General features: G+C 62.7%; 1 long non-coding RNA gene across 1 annotated transcript; it reads right to left on the bottom strand.

The window, feature by feature from the left end:
- Positions 1-443: 443 nt before the first annotated feature.
- LOC144591301 (uncharacterized) lies at positions 444-5780 on the bottom strand. The gene is made up of 5 exons (XR_013546771.1): positions 5513-5780; positions 4931-5041; positions 3662-3691; positions 2498-2548; positions 444-783 (listed from the first exon to the last, which is right to left on the bottom strand). It is a non-coding gene; the product is annotated as an uncharacterized LOC144591301 (long non-coding RNA).
- Between the last annotated feature and the right edge of the window lie 1400 nt (positions 5781-7180).

Below are 7180 nucleotides of genomic sequence, written 5' to 3'. Positions count from 1 at the left end.
CCCACCCTCTCAATGCCCGTGACCCCCACCCTCTCAATGCCCGTGACCCCCACCCTCTCAATGCCCGTGACCCCCACCCTCTCAATGCCCGTGACCCCCACCCTCTCAATGCCCGTAACCCCCACCCTCCCCATGCCCGTGACCCCCACACCCCATGGCCGGTGACCCCCCCCATGCCCGTGACCCGCCCCACCCTCCAAATGCCCGTGACCCCCCTAATGCCCGTGACCCCCCGCACCCTCCAAATGCCCGTGACCCCCCCACCCCCCAATGCCCACCCCCCCCATCACCACACAAGCAGCCACGGACCGGCAGCTGGAGAACACACTGGACTTTATTGAACATTTATGTCGCGACAGTGAAGCAGAACACGCCCCCCCAGCAAAGAATCACATTCCCTGATCACCCCCCCCCCCCCCCCCACAGTCCACGGGTGGATGTGTCGCCTCAACGGCAGGAACCCCTCCCTCCCACTCCGCCCCCCGACCGGCTCCGGGCCTCGGGTCAACCAGCGCTGCAACGCTCCAGCTGTGATTGCCACCAGATGTTGATCGGGACTGTTCCCCACTGAACCCCGTCATTGCAGGAACATTATGGGAAGCAGCAGCCCCCCCCCCCCCCCCCCCCCCAGTGCAGTCAGTAAATGAGCAGCGACCCAGAGAGACAAGCGCAAAGTCCAAATCATCACCCCACGATTACAGTCCCCCCCCCCAAAGCAGAAACCCCGCAAACTTGTCCCGCTCTCCACCGACGCTCCTGGACCGGCGGCGGGACACGGCGGCCCTGGGGGAGAGAGAGAGTTGGTCACAGAGCGACGCCAGCCCACCCGTGTAGCAGTAATACCGACCCCCGCCCCCCCCACCGGGAATAAACATCCACTCCCCCAGCACCACAGGACAGCCCAGCACAACAACAGGCCCTTCGGCCCACACTGTCTGTGCCGACCGTGCCGCCAAGACCAACTATCTGCCCGCTCGTCACTCCCCCCCCCCCCCCCCCCCCCGCTGCCCGCATCTCCACGCGTCCATCCAAAAGCCTCTTTAATGCCCCTGTCGTGTCTGTGTCGCCCCCCACCCCCTCAATTATCAGCAATAAACCCACCCCCACCCCGGGAATAACAGCCCCCCCGGAAACACCCACCCCTCCCCATACCGGATATAATATCCCCCCCACACACACCACTGGCATATCCCCCCCCCCACACACACACCACTGGCATATCCCCCCCCCACACACACACCACTGGCATATCCCCCCACACACACCACTGGCATATCCCCCCACACACACCACTGGCATATCCCCCCACACACACCACTTGCATATCCCCCCCCCACACACACACCACTGGCATATCCCCCCACACACACACACACCACTGGCATATCCCCCCACACACACCACTGGCATATCCCCCACACACACCACTGGCATATCCCCCCCCCCCACACACACCACTGGCATATCCCCCCCCCCCCACACACACCACTGGCATATCCCCCCACACACACCACTGGCATACCCCCCCACACACACACCACTGGCATATCCCCCCCCCCACGCACCACTGGCATATCCCCCCCCACACACCACTGGCATATCCCCCCCCACACACACACCACTGGCATACCCCCCCCCCCCACACACCACTGGCATATCCCCCCTACACACCACTGGCATATCCCCCCCCACACACACACCACTGGCATACCCCCCCCCCCCCACACACACCACTGGCATATCCCTCCCACACACACACAACACTGGCATATCCCCCCCCACACACACCACTTGCATATCCCCCCCCCACACACACACCACTGGCATATCCCCCCCCCCCACGCACCACTGGCATATCCCCCCCCCCCCACACACACACACCGCTGGCATATTCCCCACACACACACCACTGGCATACCCCCCCCCCCCCACACACACACCACTGGCATATCCCCCCCCACACACCACTGGTATATCCCCCCTACACACACACACCGCAGGCATACCCCCCACACACACACACACCACTGGCATATCCCCCCCCCCCCCCCACGCACACCACTGGCATATCCCCCCTACACACCACTGGCATATCCCCCCCCCCACGCACACCACTGGCATATCCCCCGTACACACCGCTGGCATATCCCCTCCACACACACACACCACTGGCATATCCCCACCCCCGCACACACACTAACCGCAGCCCCTCCCCCCACGGGATGTATCTCCCGCCCTCGCAACGGGGAATTCAACTCACCACCCCCCGCCGAAAATAACCCCCCCCCCCCCCCTCAAGGGCGATGATCCCCACACCGGGAATTAAACTCACTGCCCCCCCTCCACCAGAATAAACGCCCCCCCCCCCACAGGGGAATTAAAGCCACCCCCCACAGGGGAACTAAACTTGCCCCCCCCCCGCTCCCGCCCTCCCACCCCGGGTGTGGGGTGTGGGGAGTGGGGTGCGGGTTGTGTGGGGCGCCGGCCCGGTTCCTACCTCAGGCTGGAGCAGAGGAGGAGGTTGATGAGTTTTCCCCGCGCTCCGAGGCTGCGGAGGGAAGGAGCGGCGTTACACGTCTACTGGCAACGGCGTGGCTGCAGCGAGGCGCCGACGGCCGGACGCGCGCACACGGCCACATGCGCGCACACGCGAGCACGGGCACGCGCACAGAGGTACGGGCACTCGCCCGGACACGAGCACGGGGGGGGGGGGGCGCAGAGACGGTCACGTGGATAAGTGTGAGGTTATCCACTTTGGTGGTAAGAATAGGGAGGCAGATTATTATTTGAATGGTGTCACGTTAGGAAAAGGGGACGTACAACGTGATCTGGGTGTCCTAGTGCATCAGTCACTGAAAGGAAGCATGCAGGTACAGCAGGCAGTGAAGAAAGCCAATGGCATGTTGGCCTTCATAACAAGAGGAGTTGAGTATAGGAGCAAAGAGGTCCTTCTGCAGTTGTACCGGGCCCTGGTGAGACCGCACCTGGAGTACTGTGTGCAGTTTTGGTCTCCAAATTTGAGGAAGGATATTCTTGCTATTGAGGGCGTGCAGCGTAGGTTCACTAGGTTAATTCCCGGAATGGCGGGACTGTCGTATGTTGAAAGACTGGCGACGGGATCTTATCGAAACATATAAGTTATTAAGAGGTTGGACATGTTAGAGGCAGGAAACATGTTCCCAATGTTGGGGGATTCCAGAACCAGGGGCCACAGTTTAAGAATAAGGGGTTGGCCATTTAGAACAGAGATGAGGAAAAACTTTTTTAGTCAGACTGTTGTGAATCTGTGGAATTCTCTGCCTCAGAAGGCAGTGGAGGCCAATTCTCTGAATGCATTCAAGAGAGAGCTAGATAGAGCTCTTAAGGATAGCGGAGTCAGGGGGTATAGGGAGAGGGCAGGAACGGGGTACTGATTGAGAATGATCAGCCATGATCACATTGAATGGCGGTGCGTACAGGCTCGAAGGGCCGAATGGCCTCCTCCTGCACCTATTGTCTATTGTCACAGCGCAGAAACGTGCACAGATACGCAGGGACAGACGGGCGCGCGCAGGACAGACGGGCGCGCGCAGGGACAGGCGGGCGCGCGCAGAACAGACAGACACAGTAAGGAAGTGTAACACTGTGGACAGGGGCGGAGCTGGGGTCTGAGGGAACTTACTCTGGGTGGGACCGTAGACGATCTTCCCCGCTGTAAAACACACACACAGTTAGTGACGCGGCCCCGCATCAGCCTGGTCTAAACACACACATTCAGCAGCTGCCCCGTCAGCTCCGGACACACTCACTCACACAGCGGGCACGGGCAGCGCTGTGACCGGCAAGCAAGAGTGCGACAGGCCGCAGGTCAGGGCTGGGCCCGGCCCCGACACCGGGACACCGGCTCCCCGACAACACCTGACCTCAGGGTGGGGGCGTTCGAGGTGAAGGGAGCGGGGAAACGACTGAAGTGAGGGCGAGATGGAGGGGAGAGGGACGAGGAGGTGTGGGAGGGGGGAGATGGAGGGGGGTGAGATAGAGGGGGGAGGGAGAACGAGGGGAGGGTGGAGCGGAGGGAACAGGAGCTGTGGTCTGAGGGAAATTACTTACGGAGTGGAGGGTGGAGACGTGGAGGAGCAGGCGGGAAGGGGGAGATGGTGGGGGAGGGGGGAAGTTGGGGGTGAGGGGAGGGGAGATGGTTGGGTGGGGAGCGGGGGATGAAGTTGGGGGTCAAGCAGGGGGAGATCATGGGAATGGGAGCAGTGGAAGTTGGGGGTGAGGCAGCAGGAGATGGGGTTGGAGGAGTGGGGGCAGAGTGAGATTTACTCGGTGTTGTTGCCGGGTCGGGCCACGAGGGTGGAGGTGCCCGGAGGATGATGCAGTCATGGGGCGGGAGGGCAGAGCTGCGCTTTGAGATAGGAGGATCGGACGAATAATCCCCCCTCCCCCGGGGGCTGCGATGTGTCCGCTCTGCCCGAGGGGTGGGGGAGCAGAGACTCTCAGCCCGATGGATGTCCGGCTGGAGCTGCCAGGCAGAGAATCAGCGGCCCAGAGCCGGCACATTGGGAGCATTGTCCATGACGGGCAGACACGGGCACAGTGGGCCGAAGGGCCTTATACGGTGTTGCCTGCCCCCCCATCCCCCTTCTCCCACCCCATCCCACACCCCACCACCCACCCACACCCCAGCACACCTCACCCCCCACCTCCACCATATCACCCTCCCCCCCCACCCCACACCAGCCCCCACCCACACTGACTCGTGAATCGGGGGAACGGAACAACGTGGCAGAAGGGGCGGGCGGAGCGGGAGGACGGATGGAACAGGAGAGGCGGGGGTCGGGAAAGGCGGGGTGGGAGGGATAAGACGTCCCCCCCACTGTCTCTGAGGGGGAGGGGAGGGGGTGCTGGGCTGGGGGGGGGGGGCGGCCCTGTCTCTCCCCACTCCTACCTTGTCTCCTCTTCCAGTACAGGACTCCCCCCACGGCCGCGCCCACCGCCAGCACCACCGCCGCGACAACAACCAGCGCGATGATCAGCGCGGGGCTGCCCGACTCACGGACTGTCGGAGATTCAGAAACAGAGGCGGATGAAGGACTGAGATCCCGGACCCCCACCCTCTGCCCTCTTCCCTTCCATCCCCCCCCCACCCCCTCTCATCCCCTCCCCCTCTCAAACTCCCCCATCCCCAACCCCCTCTCATTCCCCTTCACGTCTCACTCACCCCCTCCCGTGCCGCTCCCCTCCTCACCCCACCCCACCTGCCCTCTGCGCTACCACTCCCCTCACCCACGGCACCTGCCCCTCCCATCCCTCCCCAGTAACCTACTCACCTGCCCCTCTCCACCAACCCTCCCCTCTCCCACTCCCTCTCACAAGCCCCCGCCACCCCCGCTCCCATCCCTCCCTCCCCCCCACCCGCTCCCCTCCCCTCTCCCCCCCCACCCGCTCCCCTCCCCTCTCCCCCCCCCACCCGCTCCCCTCCCCTCTCCCCCCCCCCACCCCCCCCTCTCCCCCCCCCCCCCCCACTGACCCAGGAAGACCTCGAGGGGCTCGGACAGCCCGGGTGCTCCACACGGCAGGAGAGCGGGCCCCGGTCCCCGGGCTCCACGTCGGCCCAGCGGCGCAGCTGGTAGGTGCCGTCGTGGTTGGGCAGCGTCTCGAGGGAATGGGTCTCATCCAGGACCAGCCCGGCCCGCACCAGGTTCACCTCGATGGAGCGCGGGTAGAAGCCCGTGGTGAAGCACGACAGGCGGCGGCCATCGGCCGTCAGAGAGATGCTCACCTCGGGCTGGACTGTGGGGAGACAGTGAGGGGGACAGTGAGGGGGAGACAGTGAGGGGGAGACAGTGAGGGGGAGACAGTGAGGGGGAGACAGTGAGGGGGAGACAGTGAGGGGGAGACAGTGAGGGGAGACAGTGAGGGGGAGACAGTGAGGGGGGGAGACAGTGAGGGGGAGACAGTGAGGGGGAGACAGTGAGGGGAGACAGTGAGGGGGAGACAGTGAGGGGAGACAGTGAGGGGGAGACAGTGAGGGGAGATGGTGAGGGGGAGACAGTGAGGGGGAGATGGTGAGGGGTAGACAGTGAGGGGGAGACAGTGAGGGGGAGACAGTGAGGGGGAGACAGTGAGGGGGAGACAGTGAGGGGGAGACAGTGAGGGGGGGAGACAGTGAGGGGGGAGACAGTGAGGGGAGACAGTGAGGGGGAGACGGTGAGAGTGGGGGAGGACAGAGAGAGGGGGGGCAGAGGGAGAAGATGCCACCCGTGAGGCTGCTGAGGAAGCTGAGACCCCACGGTATCAGAGGGCAGACACTGTCATGGATGGCAGGTTGGCTGGATGGCAGAAGGCAAAGAGTGGCAATAAAGGGGGGTTTGTGTTTGTCCGCCAGTGACCAGTGGGGTTCCACAGGGGCCGGTGCTGGGGCCGCTGCTCCACGTTGTATATTCATCATTTGGACGAGGGGATTGAAGGCTTTTGTCGCAAAGTTTGCGGATGTTACGGAAATAGGTGGAGGGGCAGGTGGTGTAGAGAAAGCAGGGACTGTGCAGAAGGACATGGACAGGTTGGGAGAGCGGGCAGAGACGTGGCAGATGGAATATAGTGCAGCAAAGTGTGGAGTCGTGCTTTGTAGTCGCCGGAATAAAGGTGAAGACTATTTTCTAAATAGGGAGAGAATCCTGAAATGGGAAGTGCAAAGGGACTTGGGAGCTGGTGCAGGATTCCCACAACGTTAATCTGCAAGTGGAATCAGTGGTGAAGAAAGAAAACTTAATGCCAGCGTTTATTACAAGAGGGTTTGTGTACAAAAGCAGGGATGTGGTGCTGAGGGTCTATAAGCCGCTGGTCACAGGGATGTGGTGCTGGGGGTCTATAAGCCGCTGGTCACAGGGATGTGGTGCTGAGGGTCTATAAGCCGCTGGTCACAGGATGTGGTGCTGAGGGTCTATAAGCCGCTGGTCACAGGGATGTGGCGCTGGGGTCTATAAGCCGCTGGTCACAGGGATGTGGTGCTGGGGGTCTATAAGCCGCTGGTCACAGGGATGTGGTGCTGAGGGTCTATAAGCCGCTGGTCACAGGGATGTGGTGCTGAGGGTCTATAAGCCGCTGGTCACAGGGATGTGGTGCTGAGGGTCTATAAGCCGGCTGGTCACAAGGGGATGTGGCGCTGGGGGTCTATAAGCCGCTGGTCACAGGGATG

Source organism: Rhinoraja longicauda, unplaced genomic scaffold, assembly GCF_053455715.1.
Source record: "Rhinoraja longicauda isolate Sanriku21f unplaced genomic scaffold, sRhiLon1.1 Scf000839, whole genome shotgun sequence".
Taxonomy (NCBI): Eukaryota; Metazoa; Chordata; class Chondrichthyes; order Rajiformes; family Arhynchobatidae; genus Rhinoraja; species Rhinoraja longicauda.
The sequence above is the reverse complement of the archived record's forward strand: the minus strand, read 5'-3'. Positions and strand labels throughout refer to the sequence as shown.